Source organism: Bombina bombina, chromosome 5, assembly GCF_027579735.1.
Source record: "Bombina bombina isolate aBomBom1 chromosome 5, aBomBom1.pri, whole genome shotgun sequence".
Taxonomy (NCBI): domain Eukaryota; kingdom Metazoa; phylum Chordata; class Amphibia; order Anura; family Bombinatoridae; genus Bombina; species Bombina bombina.
The window spans coordinates 644,948,247-644,965,362 of NC_069503.1; positions in this window are offsets into that span (position 1 = coordinate 644,948,247).

Here is a 17,116-nt window from a genome sequence, read left to right on the forward strand (position 1 = left end):
CTGTATCAGAGGACAGTTCATGCAAAGTTACATCAAGCGGAAGAGTGGTGAAACTTCCGGCCTGACTGACTTTATAGGGACTGACTTTAGCTAGAACAGTGACTGGAAGTATGGGCAGAATAATCCCATAGTCAATGTGGACTAGGGTAGTCTACCCCGATGTCCAAGTCAGGATGTAATTTATTTGTTCATGTTTTCTAACCTATTTGTTTATATAATGTTCAAAAACAAAAATGTTGTGGTATACTCTGTTTGTGTACCTTGTTATTTGTTATATGCAAATGTATGCTTCGCCTTTGAAAAAGGGGAAGATGTGATGAGAGCAGGATGTGATGTCACTAGTTTGGGGGCGGGGCTTAGGTCCGGTGTCTGTGTCGCAGTTAGTTTAGTACAATCAACCTGACTAGATGTATATTGCTATGCTCTGCAATAAAATAGAGTTGTACAATCATTGCTGTGTCCTGCATATGCCCTGCATCTCATGACAGTTTGTATTTTTTTTACAGGTAAAAGAGCTGATTTCTTTACTGCAATGCCCCGCAAAAGGCCCTTTTAAGGGCTATTGGCAGTTTAGTGTAGGCTAGGTTTTTTTTTTATTTTGGGGAGGCTTTTTTATTTTGGTAGGGCTATTAGATTAGGAGTAATTCATTTTTATTTTTGAAAATTTCTTTTTTTATTTTATGTAATTTAGTGTTTATTATTTTTTGTAATTTAGATAAATGTATTTTTTTAATTTAATTTATTTAATTTTATTGTAATGTTAGGTGTTAGTGTGAGGCAGGTTAGGTTTTATTTTACAGGTAAATTTTAATTTATTTTTACTAGGTAGCTAGTAAATAGTTAATAACTATTTACTAACTAGTCTACCTAGTTAAAATAAATACAAACTTAACTGTGAAATAAAAATATAACCTAAGATAGCTACAATGTAACTATGAGTTATATTGTAGCTAGCTTAGGTTTTCTTTTACAGGTAAGTCATTATTTTTAAATAAGAATTATTTAGTTATTAATAGTAGGTTTCATTTAGAATTATTTTAATTATAATAAAGTTAGGGGTGTTAAGGATATGGTTACGTTAGGGTTAGACTTAGGGTTAGGGTTAGGTTTAGGGGTTAATATATTTATTTAGTGTTAGTGATGTGGGAGGTTAGAGGTTTAGGGGTTAATAACTTTAGTATAGTGGCGGTGGCGACATTGGGGGCTGCAGATTAGGGGTTAATAAATGTATGTAGATGGCGGCGACATTGGGGGCGGCAGATTAGGGGTTAATAAGTGTAATGTAGGTGTCAGCGATGTCGGGGGTGACAGATTAGGGGTGTTTAGACTCTGGGTTTATGTTATGGTGTTAGGTTTAAACATACATTTTCCTTCCCCATAGACATCAATGGAGCTGCGTTACGGAGCTTTATTGCAGGTGTTAGGCTTTTTTTTAGCCGACTCTCCCCATTGATGTCTATGGGGAAATCATGGATGAGCAGGTCAAAGCAGCTCAAAGCAGCACTGGTATTTGTGTGCAGTATGGATCTCAACGCTGCCATATCGCCCGCAAATGCCGGGTTTTTGCAAACCTGTAATAGCAGCGCTATTATAGGTGAGCGGTGACAATAACTTGCAAGTTATTAGCGAGCCACTCATAACGCAAAACTCGTAATCTGGCTGAGTGTTATTTGTGTTGGTTACTTAGAATCAAGCACTGATATTTGTATACAAATGCAAGAAGTAAAAAAGTTTGAAAGATTTTGAGCACAAGAGTTGAGATATTGTGAGTATTTGTGTGTGTGTGATGGAGTATATGTGCATGTGTGTATACAAGTATACAAAATGTTTATTTTAAAACATATCTTGAAGCCATTAAAAAGTATTGAACAGGACAGAAAACAATAAAGTGTAATATTTTTCATATTTTCATTAATAAACATATATATATGACAGACAGACAGACAGATATATCACATAGCATAAAGCATTTTGAGACATTTGTGTAAAGTTAAAATAATATTTACATCAACTTTTTTTCATACAACAAAGTTCTGCTCATTGGTATAGTCATTAATGCATTACATTTTTAATAATAATAATTGCCACCAATTCTTTTATTCACTAGAGAAAAAAACCCAGATGTCAATGTGATTAGTCAACAAAACAAAAGTAACAGCAACTGTAGTTGGCAAAAAGCAAAAATATAAACCTCAATTAGCACTAAATATATGACCCTCATAAACCACTGCATCCAGTATCAATAACAATGTTTGAAATGAAAGAACAAACAAAGAATAATTACTGGCGTTCTATGACCTGCATTTAACAAAAGTTGGAGATGCTGATAACTCATTCATTTACATAAAACTTAATTGAATTAAGTCCTAAAATGTTCTTTGCTCATTATACACAAACTGTTTTCTTGTTTAAATTAGGACAAAGTTAATTTGTTAGAGGATTACACTATGAGGATAATTATAGTATGCTACTAATTGCATAGAGATTGACACAGTCTCACCCAAACGTCAAATTAATTGACATTACCTTGTCAAAGGACAAAGGATTACATTAAAAGGTACAAACTGAAGTTTAAATTGTGCAGCATTTACGTGTTTGCATTTCTGAATATTTTTTTATGGAAGCAGAAGTTTAATGATATGTGACTTGCTACCATTGTATATATGTTGCATTAATTAAACCTTTTTTTTTGTTAAATTTTTGTTAACATTTTACATTAATATTTTCTTTTCTTTTCATTGAAAAACAATTGGTTTATTAGTCTAGCAATACTATTTATGTAAAAGCAAAACTTAAAGACAAATAAAACCCACATATTGTCTTATGATTTAGATTAGAGGATGCAATTTTAAACAAATTTCAGTTTTACTTCTATCAGCAATTTTTCTTTGCTCTTTTGGTATCTTTTATTTAAAAGCAGAGACATAAGCTCATGAGCATGTGTCTAGAGAACTGTATGGCAGCAGTTTTGCTACAATGCACTCCTGCCATACAGTGCTCTGGACACCTTCCTATGTATCTTTGCAATGAAGAGAACAATGGGAACAAAGCAAATTTGATAATAGAAGTAAATTGTATACTTGCTCTTTCTGAATCACAAAACTTTTGGGTTTCTTCATTAACCAATCAATATAAAGCTTTAGCAATGTTCATATAGTGCAAAGTGCACCTAGAAGCAGAGGCTGACTGCTTGCCTCAAAAACACTCAGAGTAGCATGATTAAGGGTCAAGAGCCCGAAACATTGCTGGATTTTTGTTGGATCTGTATTTTGCCAATAAACACTACTGTTTGTTTTTGTAACAGTGTTGCTGTCATTGTGCTGTGAAGCTACTCTGAGTGTTCCCCTTTAAAGGGACATTCCAGTCAAAATTTAAATGCACATAGATTTATTACATCTTTGAATAGAAACATATTTTTAACATACTTGTGTTGGCAAAACTGCTTCTAGTAAAAGTTATCACTGTTTTAGTGTTAACATTTTTCTTTGCACGTGCATGTGAAGCATAGCTAGATCTTTTCACTGCACCCAAATTTAAAATAATGCAGCTGCTCAGATAATCAGTGGGGCTTGTATCATGTCATCAATTAACACATTGAGTCATTACCAGATGGTACAAGCACCATAGGCTCTCTGAGCAAGTGCTGTGTTTAAAATGCTGATGCACGGAGCATACTTAAATACACTTTTGAAACAGCTATAGCTTTTATTAGAAGCATTTTTGCTAATGCATTTATATTACAATTTTTTTTTCTGTTCAATACCGAAATGCACCCATGTGGTTTCCAATTTTGGCTGGAATATCCCTTTAACCAAGACATTCTATCAATCACTAATCCTCACAATTTGTTTATAGAAAGAATACATGTAATTTAATTTATTGCATTGTTTATAAAGAACATGTTTTAAACAATATGATAGATTTTGTAATAATAAAAAAAACTTATGGGGGACAAAATGCATTAATTAATAAACTAATGCTATTTTTTAATGAAAAAAATGTTATTCGTTACATTTTAATGAAAAAGAAAAACAAACACTCCCTTTAAAAGATAAACACATTAACTAATAAAATGCAACTAATAGAGTCTTTAATATGAGTTATTTTGTTTGTTTTAAAATGCATTTGCACAATCAATAGAAAGGGATCATGATCTTAGTGGTTTTGATTGATGTTTCTGTCAGCCTTTCAACCTTTGATTTGTGACATTCTCTGACCAATCCTGAGTGCTAGTTTGGTAGGTCTAAGAAATGCATAAATATGCAGACAAAGAGCAACTAATTCCCACTCTGTTGTGTCAGTGAGAGAAATAGATATTTGCTGTTGCATACACTAAGGGGCCCAATGATCTAAAGGTCTCTGGGCTGGCAAGATGTATAAAGCATGTTCACCAGTACTTTTTATTTCCCTGGTGGAATTATCTAAAGACACTTTTTACCCTGATAACAGGGTGTCTTCCTAAGGGGCTTATACTACATTTTTGTATATAGGACTTAGATGCATACATTACAAAAGTACACAATGAAAATTGTAGCTTAAAAATCATACAAAACGAATAATTGAACTATTCAATTATTAACTATACACTTGACTCAGATCTTTCCTTCACTCCTCACATTCAGTCCTTGGCTAAAGCCTGCCGCTTCCACCTTAAAAACATCGCTAAAATTAGACATTTCCTTACACAAGATACAACCAGGATTTTAATCCACTCTCTCATCCTCTCCCGCCTCGACTACTGCAACTCCGTCCTCTCTGGTCTACCTAGCTGCCGCATAGCTCCTTTACAATCCATTATGAATGCCTCTGCCAGGCTCATCTTCCTTAATCGTCGCTCTTCATCTGCTGCACCTCTCTGCCAATCCCTTCACTGGCTTCCTCTTGCCTCTAGGATTAAACACAAAATCCTCACCCTGACATATAAAGCTCTCAACTGCACTGCTCCCCCCAACTTGTCTCTAGATACTCTCCCTCCCGTCCCCTTCGATCAGCTCAGGATCTCCTCCTCCTCTCTTGTTACTTCCTCACATTCACGTTTACAGGACTTCTCCAGACTGGCCCCCATCTTGTGGAATTCCCTGCCTCGCTCCATAAGACTCTCCCCTAGTTTTAACAGCTTCAAGCACTCCCTAAAAACTCTACTATTCAGGGATGTTACAGCCAACACTAACCTTTCCTAACTCCACTGCTTTCCCCCTTGAACCCCTTAGAGTGTAAGCCTATGGGCCCAGCTATTTACAGATCGCTTCATAAGAGCCGACTACAACAGTGAAACTCTCGGCAGGGCCCTCTACCCACTTGACCCCTACAAAAGCTATCCTGTACACCGACTATGTTTACAGCGCTGCGGAATCTGTTGGCGCTCTACAAATACCTGATAATAATAATAATAATAATAATAATAACTATTCACGTAAAAATACGCTGGGAAAAAATGTTTTGTTAAGGTGCATCAAAATTCGTAACAAAACTGTTCACCAAAAATAGTATTTTATCAAAAATGTGACATTTGCATGTAAATCACACAGGAAAAAAACACATTAAATATGCACAGCATAAACTATAACTTAACCCCTTAATGACCAGACCATTTTTCAATTTTCTTACCCTTAATGACAAAGGCTATTTTTACATTTCTGCTGTGTTTGTGTTTAGCTGTAATTTTCCTCTTACACATTTACTGTACCCACACATATTATATACCGTTTTTCTCGCCATTAAATGGAATTTCTAAAGATACCATTATTTTCATCATATCTTATAATTTCCTATAAAAAAAATATAAAATATGAGGAAAAAATTGAAAAAAAACACACTTTTTCTAACTTTGACCCCCAAAATCTGTTACACATCTACAATCACCAAAAAACACCTATGCTAAATAGTTTCTAAATTTTGTCCTGAGTTTAGAAATACCCAATGTTTACATGTTCTTTGCTTTTTTTGCAATTTATAGGGCCATAAATACAAGTAGCACTTTGCTATTTCCAAACCCCTTTTTTTCAAAATTAGCGCTAGTTACATTGGAACCCTGATATCTGTCAGGAAAAAAAACCTGAATATCCCTTGACATGTATATATTTTTTTTTAGAAGACAACCCAAAGTATTGATCTAGGCCCATTTTGGTATATTTCATGCCACCATTTCACCGCCAAATGTCATCAAATAAAAAAAAAAGTTCACTTTTTCACAAATTTTGTCACAAACTTTAGGTTTCCCACTGAAATTATTTACAAACAGCTTCTGCAATTAAGGCACAAATGGTTGTAAATGCTTCTTTGGGATCCCCTTTGTTCAGAAATAGCAGACTTATATGGCTTTGGGGTTGCTTTTTGGTAATTAGAAGGCCGCTAAATGCTGCTGCGCACCACACGTAAATTATGCCCAGCAGTGAAGGGGTTAATTAGGTAGGTTGTAGGGAGCTTGCATGGTTAATTTTAGCTTTAGGGTAGTGTAGTAGACAACCCCAAGTATTGATCTAGGCCCATTTTGATATATTTTATGCCACTATTTCACCGCCAAATGCGAGCAAACAATTAAAAAAAAATTCATTTTTCACAATTTTAGGTTTCTCACTGAAAGTATTTACAAACAGCTTGTGCTATTATGGCACAAATTGTTGTAAAAGCTTCTTTGGGATCCCCTTTGTTCAGAAATAGCAGACATATATGGCTTTGGCATTGCTTTTTGGTAATTAGAAGGCCTCTAAATGCTGCTGCGCACCACACGTAAATTATGCCCAGCAGTGAAGGGGTTAATTAGGTAGGTTGTAGGGAGCTTGCAGGGTTAATTTTAGCTTTAGGGTAGAGATCAGCCTCCCACCTGACACATCCCACCCCCTGATCCCTCCCAAACAGCTCTCTTCCCTCCCCCACCCCACAATTGTCCCCGCCATCTTAAGTACTGGCAGAAAGTCTGCCAGTACTAAATAAAAGGAGTTTTTCTTTTTTTTTAATAAAAAAAAATAAAATGTTTTAGCTGTGATGGACCCCTGCCTTAGCCCCAACCTCCATGATCCCCCCAGCTCTCTAACACTCTCCCCTACCTATTTGCCGCCATCTTGGGTACTGGCAGCTGTCTGCCAGTACCCAATTTGCCCCCAAAAACAAAAGTATCTTTTTCTCTTTTTGCAATTATTAATATTTTCTGTAGTGTAGCAGCCCCCCACAATACCCCAACCCCCTCCCCCTCCCAGATCCTTATATATTTATATTTTTAAAATCTTTTTTCCCCCCTCTTCCCTCCTCATTGGTGTCAGTGGCCAGTTAATCGCGCGCGCGCACGCGCGCCCCCACGCACGCGCGCCCCCGCACGCTCCCGGCACCCGGCGTGCACATTGCACTTACAGGAACCGGATGCCGGGTAGCGATGGGCCGCCCACCCGCCTCCCTGTTATGCTCCCACCCACCAACGAACCGGCACCATCGCTACCGGTGCAGAGAGGGGCACAGAGTGGCTCTCTCTGCATCGGAGTCTTCTAAAAAGGTATTGCAGGATGCCTCCATATGGAGGCATCACTGCAATACCCTGAGAGCTGCTGGAAGCGATTGCGATCGCTTCCAGCACTCTCTTAGACAACTGACGTACCAGGTACGTCTATTGTCATTAACTGGTTGTTAATGCATGACGTACCTGGTACATCAGTTGTCATTAAGGGGTTAAAGGAACATGAAACCCAATTTTTTTTTCTTTCATTATTTAGATAGAGCATGCAATTGTAAACAACTTTCTAATTTACTTCTATTATCTAATTTGCTTCATTCTCTTGATATACTTTGCTTAAAAGCATATCTAGATAGGCCCAGTAGCTGCTGATTGGCTGCTGCACATAGATGCCTTCGTGTGATTGGCTCACCCATGTGCATTGCTATTTCTTCAACAAAGGATATCTAAAGAATGAAGCAAATTAGACAATAGAAGTAAGTTGGAATGTTGTTTAAAATTGTTTTCTCTACTTGTATCTTGAAAGAAAATGTTTGGGTTTAGTGTCTCTTTAAGTAAACTGGATGCGCTAAACACACATGGAAATTAATACTTATAGGTACAAAATACAAAGCGTAATTGTTGTTTTTTCATAAAATGGGCTGAACATGGGCGTTCCATAGGCGTATATGAAGTTGTCTCTCAAATCCCTGTGTAATAATCTAAACCTTTTCATTCTACAGATGTCACAGTTGTTTCTCGCCAGTTAAAAGGTGTCAAGCTTTTATCAAAATACTGAAAACACTAATTACTCTGAAAGAAAAACCTATTCATGTAAGAATAACAGTGAATTTAAGCTCAAGTGCACTGAAACATGCTTATTTTAATTGTATTAAGTGTAAAATTCAAGTTTAAACATAAGCCGGTTTCTTCCTCTGTACTTTATTCTCCATTGTGATCTTTCACATAGCAGAAAGCTCTTATTATTTATATGGGAGAGCTCATAACTCTCCAGGAAAGCTCTTTTTTTCTTTGATAATGGCACCAAAACTTTCCCTGCAAAGCTAAACCTGGGGCCCCATTACATATGCGGCACGTATATTTCACCCGTCTCCAGAAATTTTTAATCCCATAAGCTAACATGGGACTGCGTCGCAAATCGGTATCCAATATTCAGTGCAAGGACTTACGTGGCGAAAATGGAGAAATCTTACTCCATTTTCATCTCGCCACACAAGGCAGTCGCAGCAAGCCTTGCGCTAAGTATCGGAGCACAGTATCTCCCGAAAATGCCTGCAAAAATAAACTAACACCTAACCCATGCGCAATATCTATACCTGTCAACCGCAATCTCTCACCGCAATAAATAATAAAGTGTATTAACCCCTATATCTGCCATCAAACCCACACCGCAAGTAATAACTAAATTATTAACCCCTAAATCCGCCAACCCCAACATCGCAAACTACTTATAAAAACTATTAACCCATAATCCACCATTAACCCACAACGCAAACTACCTATTAAAGTATATACCCCTAAACCGCCAAAGCCCACAATGCAATAAACCTATCAAAGTATTAACCTCTAAACCGCAAAAGCCCACAACGCAATAAACCTATCAAAGTATTAACCTCTAAACCGCCAAAGCCCACAACGCAAATAAATAAATTACTAAGCCCCCTAACCTAACACCCCCTAAATGTACCCAAATTACCTAAATTACAAAATACTGAAGTTACTATTAAAATAAAAAAAATAACACTTCTTTGAAAATAAAAATAAACTAAGTATAAATTAAAGGGACAGTCTAGTCAAAATTAAAATTATGTTGTAGACTGTCCCTTTAAGCTACAATTCCAGAAAATAAAAAAATCTAAGATTACATAAAATAAAAAACAAAATGACCAAATTTTTAAAAAATATACCTATTCCCTATAAAAAATAAAAAAGCCCCCCCCCCAATTAAAATTAGTTTTAGTTTTTTTTTATTGTAATAGTAACTTTAGTGTTTTGTCATTTGGGTACATTTAGGGGGTGTTAGGTTAGGGGGCTTAGTAATTCATTTATTTGTGTTGTGGGCTTTGACGGTTTAGAGGCTATTATTTTGATAGGTTTATTGCATTGTGGGCTTTGATGGTTTAGAGGTTAATACTTTAATAGGTAGTTTGCGTTGTGGGTTATTGGCGGATTAGGGGTTAATAGTTTTAATAGGTAGTTTGCAATGTTGGGGTTGGCAGATTTAGGGGTTAATAATTTAGTTATTACTTGCAGTGTGGGTTTGATGGCGGATATAGGGGTTAATACACTTATTTATTGCGGTGGGGGATTGCGGTTGACAGGTATAGATATTGCGCATGCGTTAGGTGTTTATTTTTGCAGGCATTTTCGGGAGTTACGGTGCTCCAATACTCAGCGCAAGGCTTGCTGCGGCTGCCTTGTGTGGCTAGGTGAAAATGGAGTAAGATTTCTCCATTTTCGCCAAGTAAGTCCTTGCGCTGAATATTGGATACCGATTTGCGACACGGTCCCATGTTAGCTTAGGGGAGTAAAAATTGCGGGTGACGGGTGAAATATACGTGCCGCATTTGTATGCGGCGCTGTATATAAGATATCAAAACAGTGCATAAAACAGCGTCGCCAACTTTTGAGGGCGACACCGCATATGTAATGGGGCCCCTGGTTTTTCACATTTTTCGTGGCTAACTTTTGATCATCTTGACCTGATAAACAGAGAGAGACACAGAGAGAGTTGCAAAATTTTATAATCTTCATCTGAGAATTTTGCAGGTTTGCATATGCTATCCACCTAGTTTAATTTAGTAAAGCTTAATTTTAAAGGGACATGAGACCCAACATTTTTCTTTCATGATTCAGATAGAGAATGCAATGTTAAACAATTTTTCAATTTACTTTTTATCTAATTAGCTTTATGCTTTTGGTATCCTTTGTTAAAGGAGCAGCATTGCATTACTGTGAGATAATTAATGCATTGCGTGAGCCAATAACATGAGGTATATATATATATATATATATATATATATATATATGCAGCCACCAGTCAGCAACTCCTGAGCCTACCTAGGTATCCTCTCCTACAAAAGATACTAAAAGAACAAAACAAAATAGATAATTGAAGTAAATTAGGGAGTTGTCTAAAATCACATGCTCTACCTGAATCATGAATGGGAAAAAAAATGTGTTTCATGTCACCTTAATTTAAAACTAAAACAGTTTGTAGTGTACTATTGTACTGTGTGAGTTCTGTTCATTTACTGATGTGTTCTTAAAAGTTTGTTTAGCAAATTACAATATTTCCAAATTTGCTAAGTTATAGTTTAAAAGTGAAGTAAATTTAATCTACTCACACTGATACTTACCTGTGTGTATTAAATTAAATCACCAAATCACTCTAACACACTTAATTCTTTAATGGCAGGCCAAAAATGTTAAAATATGATATTTTATTCAGGTTGTGCAAAGCCCTACCCAAAACTACAAAGGTGGCAACCCTAAGTACCACAGCATTTAGTTGGATCTTCCACCACCGCCAGTATGGAGCAACAACTGCACCAAGCATGAAGCATTTTTGCTGTTAGTGCTGGACAAGGACTGTAAGAAGCAGTCCAGTAATCCTGTCTCCCCCTCTACACATAGGAGTAGGCAGGTGTCAAGTCCAGCAGGGACGCATGGGAACGGAGATCCTGCACTATTTTTGCAGGAGGAACTAAGTTCCCACTGAACCGAGAACAGAAATGCTTCAGTATACATTGCTGCTGCTGGTGAAGATAGTGAGATCCTCTTGTAATGGGCACATCCTAAAATACACTAAATGTGAGTCAGTGGTCCTGCTGTGTGATCACCCTGCACTGTGGGGAACACAGGGTGCTTACATTTATGTGTGTATTGCTTAGGTGTTAGTTAGCTCCCCTTAGCAGAAATATGACTATTGCACCTTTAGTCAGTGACAGAGGAGGAGTCTGTATTTGCTCTCAGACACAGATGTCTCAGCCCACCTTGGGAAGGAAGGAGAGGGGAGGAAGGAGGGTGTGAGGAACTGAAGCAAAGATGGCTATGCACCATGTGAGTTCAAAACAAAGTATGGACACCCTGTATCTTGACATTAAACAGGTATTCATGTGTGTCAAGTTATTTTAAAGTGTTTCTAAAAAAAGTTTTGTTTCATCAAAGAAAAAATGTGCTCTTCAAGCAGGGAAGAATCATGTTCTTCCTGCTTCTTGCTTTCTCTCTGATGAGTTCTTCTAGAGTTAGCTTGGATGAGGTTTGCAAGGGAAATATATGTATACACACAAAGGAAAATAGTTGTTGCAAATGTGTTTGTGAAACATCGTAAAGTAGGATAAGCCAAACTACTTTATACACCAATAGTATGTGCAGTCTGTTACTATGGTGGTGTCTGTATGTCTATCAATTTATGTTCAGCAGGCCAGATTCTCGGCAGATTGCTGACCTGTGCAAGACAATGTATTTGCTGAAGATTCAACCGTACCAGTTTCATCCCAAAAGTACAAGGTGACCTGTTTTGCTTTTAATGTTATTGTGCCCTCATGCCTAATGCTTCCTATGCATGGGGTACTTGCTTTATATTTACTTGGTATATGTCTTAACGGTAAAAGAAAATCACTCTAAGCCGCCTTGTGACCCTAATTTAAATCACATTATGGTCGTTTTTACTGCAGAGAGAAAGCACACACAAACCTTATCAAGATCATTATATCAGATGTATCAGTTAAATCCTAAATTACAAATAAAAAATTCACCCCTGCCATGTAAAAATATAACCAGTTTTTTGCTTGTGCTGGACAAGGATGTGACCTAGGATCCAGCGCACATGGTCACAAGCTACCAACCAACAAGCGCTCATAACCCCCTTTATCAACTATGTTTAGGGAAAATACTGTCTGTCCAATTTCCTTCTTTTATTCAATTTGCTTCAGTCTCTTGGTATCCATTGTTGAAAAGCATAGCAATGTAGGCTCAGGAGCAGCAATGCATTACTAGGAGCTAGCTGCTGATCATTGTCTGAAAACATATGTTTTTTGTCATTGGCTCACCGAATGTGTTCAGATAGCTCCCAGTAGTGAACTACTGCTCCTTCAACAAAGAATATCAAGTGAATGAAACTTTTAGAATTAAATTGGAAAGCTGTTTAAAATTGCTTGCTCTATCTCACTGGTTTTCAAACCTGTCCTCAGGCGTCTCTAACCACACATGTTTTGAGGATCTCTGAACTATAGCACAGGTGAAATAATCAGATGATAGTAAACATGCACCTAGATTACGAGTTTTTCATTAGAGGCTGTGCAGTGCTAATGAGCAGTTTATGCTCATCACTCACTTACAGACAGCGCTGGTATTACGGGTTTTTCACAAACCCGGCGTTAGCCGCAAAAAAGTGAGCATAGAGCAAAATTTAGCTCCACATCTCACCTCAATACCAGCGCTGCTTACGTTAGCGGTGAGCTGGTAAAACGTGCTCATGCATGATTTCCCCATAGGAATCAATGGGGGAGATCCGGCTGAAAAAAACCCTACCACCTGCAAAAAAGTAGCGTAAAGCTCCTAACGCAGCCCCATTGATTCCTATGGGGAAAATACATTTATGTCTACACCTAACACCCTAACATGAACCCCGAGTCTAAACTCCCCTAATCTTACATTTATTAACCCCCGACATCGCCGACACCTGCATTATATTATTAACCCCTAATCTGCTGCTCCGGACACCGCCGCAACCTACATTATGCTTATGAACCCCTAATCTGCCTCCCCCAAAATTGCCGACACCTACATTTTATTTATTAAACCCTAATCTGCCGTCCCCTATGTCGCCGCAACCTACCTACATTTATTAACCCCTAATCTGCAGCCCCCAATGTCGCCACCACTATTATAAAGTTATTAACCCCTAAACCTAAGTCAAACCCTAACCCTAACACCCCCTAACTTAAATATAATTAAAATAAATCTAAATAAAATTACTACAATTAACTAAATAATTCCTATTTAAAACTAAATACTTAACTATAAAATAAACCCTAAGCTAGCTACAATGTGACTAAGAGTTACATTGTAGCTAGCTTAGGGTTTATTTTTATTTTACAGGCAACTTTTTTTTTTTTTAATAATTTTTTTATTGAGGGTTTTTTATAATGACAACATAAAAATATGACATATAAATATTACAGTACATAGCAATGATTGTCTCAACAACAATATGAGAGAGAAAGGAAACATATAATAAGTGTCGAAATATAATTGAAAACCTCCCTTTATTTTTTTTATATCATACTGAGAGTAGCTATTATTCCAGGCCATTGTGCTAAAACGCGCTCTGAAAGAGCACTGTAGCTACTAAGCAGACCCAATTTATTATGAACTTCTACAGGCAACTTTTTATTTATTTTAACTAGGTACAATAGTTATTAAATAGTTATTAACTATTTAATAACTACCTAGTTAAAATAAAGACAAATTTACCTGTAAAATAAAACCTAACCTAAATTACAATTACACCTAACACTACACTACAATTAAATTAATTACCTAAATTAAATACAATTAATTACAACTAAATAAAATTATCTAAAGTACAACAAAAACCAACAAGATTTTACAAGATTGAACAGAATTTTACAAGATTGTAAGAAATTACAAGATTTTTAAACTAATTACACCTACTCTAATCCCCCTAACAAAATAAAAAATCCCCCCAAAATAAAAAAAGCCCTACCCTACACTAAATTACAAATAGCCCTTAAAAGTGCCTTTTGCGGGGCATTGCCCCAAAGTAATCAGCTCTTTTACCTGTAAATAAAAAGTACAAATACCCCCCAACATTAAAACCCACCACTCACACAACCAACCCTACTCTAAAACCCACCCAATCCCCCCTTAAAAAAACCTAACACTAACCCCTTGAAGATCACCTTACCGGGAGACGTCTTCACCCAACCGGACAGAAGTGGACCTCCAGACGGTCCTCCAAATGGGCAGAAGTCTTTATCCAGACGGCATCTTCTATCTTCATCCATCAGGTCCATCTTCAAGACATCCGACGCGGAGCATCCTATTCTGTCCATGGCCAACGACTGAATGAAGGTTCCTTTAAATGACGTCATCCAGGATGACGTCCCTTCAATTCCGATTGGCTGATAGAATTCTATCAGCCAATCGGAATTAAGGTAGAAAAAATCATATTGGCTAATGCAATTAGCCAATAGGATTGAACTGGCATTCTATTGGCTGATTGGAACTGCCAATAGAATGCCATCTCAATCCTATTGGCTGATTGGATCAGCCAATAGGATTGAAGTTCAATCCTATTGGCTGATTGCATCAGCCAATAGGATCTTTTCTACCTTAATTCCGATTGGCTGATAGAATTCTATCAGCCAATTGGAATTGAAGGGACGCCATCTTGATGACGTCATTTAAAGGAACCTTCATTCAGTCGTCGGCCATCGATAGAAGAGGATGCTCTGCTTCGGATGTCTTGAAGATGGACCCGCTCCGCGCCGGATTGGATGAAGATAGAAGATGCCGTCTGGATGAAGACTTCTGCCTGTCTGGAGGACCACTTCTGCCCAGTTGGATGAAGACTTCTGCCTGTCTTGAGGACCACTTCTGCCCGGTTGGGTGAAGACGTCTCCCGGTAAGGTGATCTTCAAGGGGTTAGTGTTAGTTTTTTTTAAAGGGGGGATTGGGTGGGTTTTAGAGTAGGGTTGGTTGTGTGGGTGGTGGGTTTTAATGTTGGGGGGGTATTTGTACTTTTTTTTTTACAGGTAAAAGAGCTGATTACTTTGGGGCAATGCCCCGCAAAAGGCCCTTTTAAGGGCTACTTGTAATTTAGTGTAGGGTAGGGCTTTTTTATTTTGGGGGGCTTTTTTATTTTGTTAGGGGGATTAGAGTAGGTGTAATTAGTTTAAAAATCTTGTAATTTCTTTATTATTTTCTGTAATTTAGTGGTTTTTTTTCGTACTTTAGATAATTTTATTTAATTGTAATTAATTGTATTTAATTTAGGTAATTAATTTATTTGTAGTGTAGTGTTAGGTGTAATTGTAACTTAGGTTAGGTTTTATTTTACAGATAAATTTGTCTTTATTTTAACTAGGTAGTTATTAAATAGTTAATAACTATTTAATAACTATTGTACCTAGTTAAAATACATACAAACTTGCCTGTAAAATAAAAATAAACCTTAAGATAGCTACAATGTAACTATTAGTTATATTGTAGATAGCTTATGGTTTATTTTATAGATAGGTATTTAGTTTTAAATCATAATAATTTAGTTAATTGTAGTAATTTTATTTAGATTTATTGTAATTATATTTAAGTTAGGGGGGTTAGGGTCAGACTTTGGTTTAGGGGTTAATACATTTAATATAGTGGCGGCAGATTAGGGGTTAATAAATGTAGGTAGTTGTCGGCGATGTTAGTGACGGCAGATTAGGGGTTAATAATATTTAACTAGTGTTTGCAATGCGGGAGTGCGGCGGTTTAGGGGTTAATATGTTTATTATAGTGACAGCGATGTCCGGTTCTGCAGATTAGGGATTAAAAATTTTATTTTAGTGTTTGCGACGTGGGGGGTCTCGGTTTAGGGGTTAATAGCTAGTTTATGGGTGTTAGTGTACTTTTTAGCACTTTAGTTAAGAGTTTTATGCTACGGCGTTGTAGTGTAAAACTCTTAACTACTGACTTTTAAATGCGGTACCAGGCTTGACAGGAGAGGGTCTACCGTTCACTTTTGGTCAGACTCGTAATACCGGCGCTATGCAAGTCCCATTGAAAATATAGGATATGCAATTGACTTAAGTGGATTTGCGGTATTTCCGAGTCTGGCCAAAAAAGTGAGCGGTACACCTGTACCTGCAAGGCTCGTAATACCAGCGGGCGTTAAAAAGTAGCGTTAGGACCTCTTAACGCTGCTTTTTAACCCTAACGCACAACTCGTAATCTAGGCCACAGGTAGGCTCATGAGCGGCAATGCGCTACTGGGAGCTAGCTGTCAATAAGTGGCTGAAAATATGTGCTTCTTGTCACTGGCTCACCCAATATCTTAAGCTAACTCCCAGTAGTGAACTACTGCTCCTTCAACAAAAGGATACTAACAGAATGAAACAAATTTGATACTAGAGATAAATTACAAAGTTGTTTAAAATTGTATGCTCCATCTTAAACATGAATTAAAGTTTTTGGGTTTCATGTCCCTTTAAAGTGAAGGTCAATTTTCATCAATGAGTGCCCGGTTTTTAAAAATACTTTTAAAAACAGGGGCACTTTCATTGGTTAAAAATTAACATTACACTGGATTTGAAGAAATACTTACCTTTTACTCCTGCAAAACCGGATCGCCGATCTTAGCCTCAGTTCCTCTGTACTGACGTCAGAAATGACGAAAACCTGCTTCCTCCAATCACGGCTTGCACCCCAGAGCGTCCAGCTCGTGATGCCTGGCTGTGATTGGAGGAAGCCAGTTTCATCATTGCTGTGGTCTACAGCAGGAAGAAGAAGGAGTGGGATTGTCGATCCGGCTTTGCAGGAGTTAAAGGTAAGTATTTCTTCAAATCCAGTGCAATGTTAATTTTCATCAATGAAAGTGCCCCTGTTTTTAAAAGTATTTTTAAAAACCGGGCCCTCATTGATGAAAATTTACCTTCACTT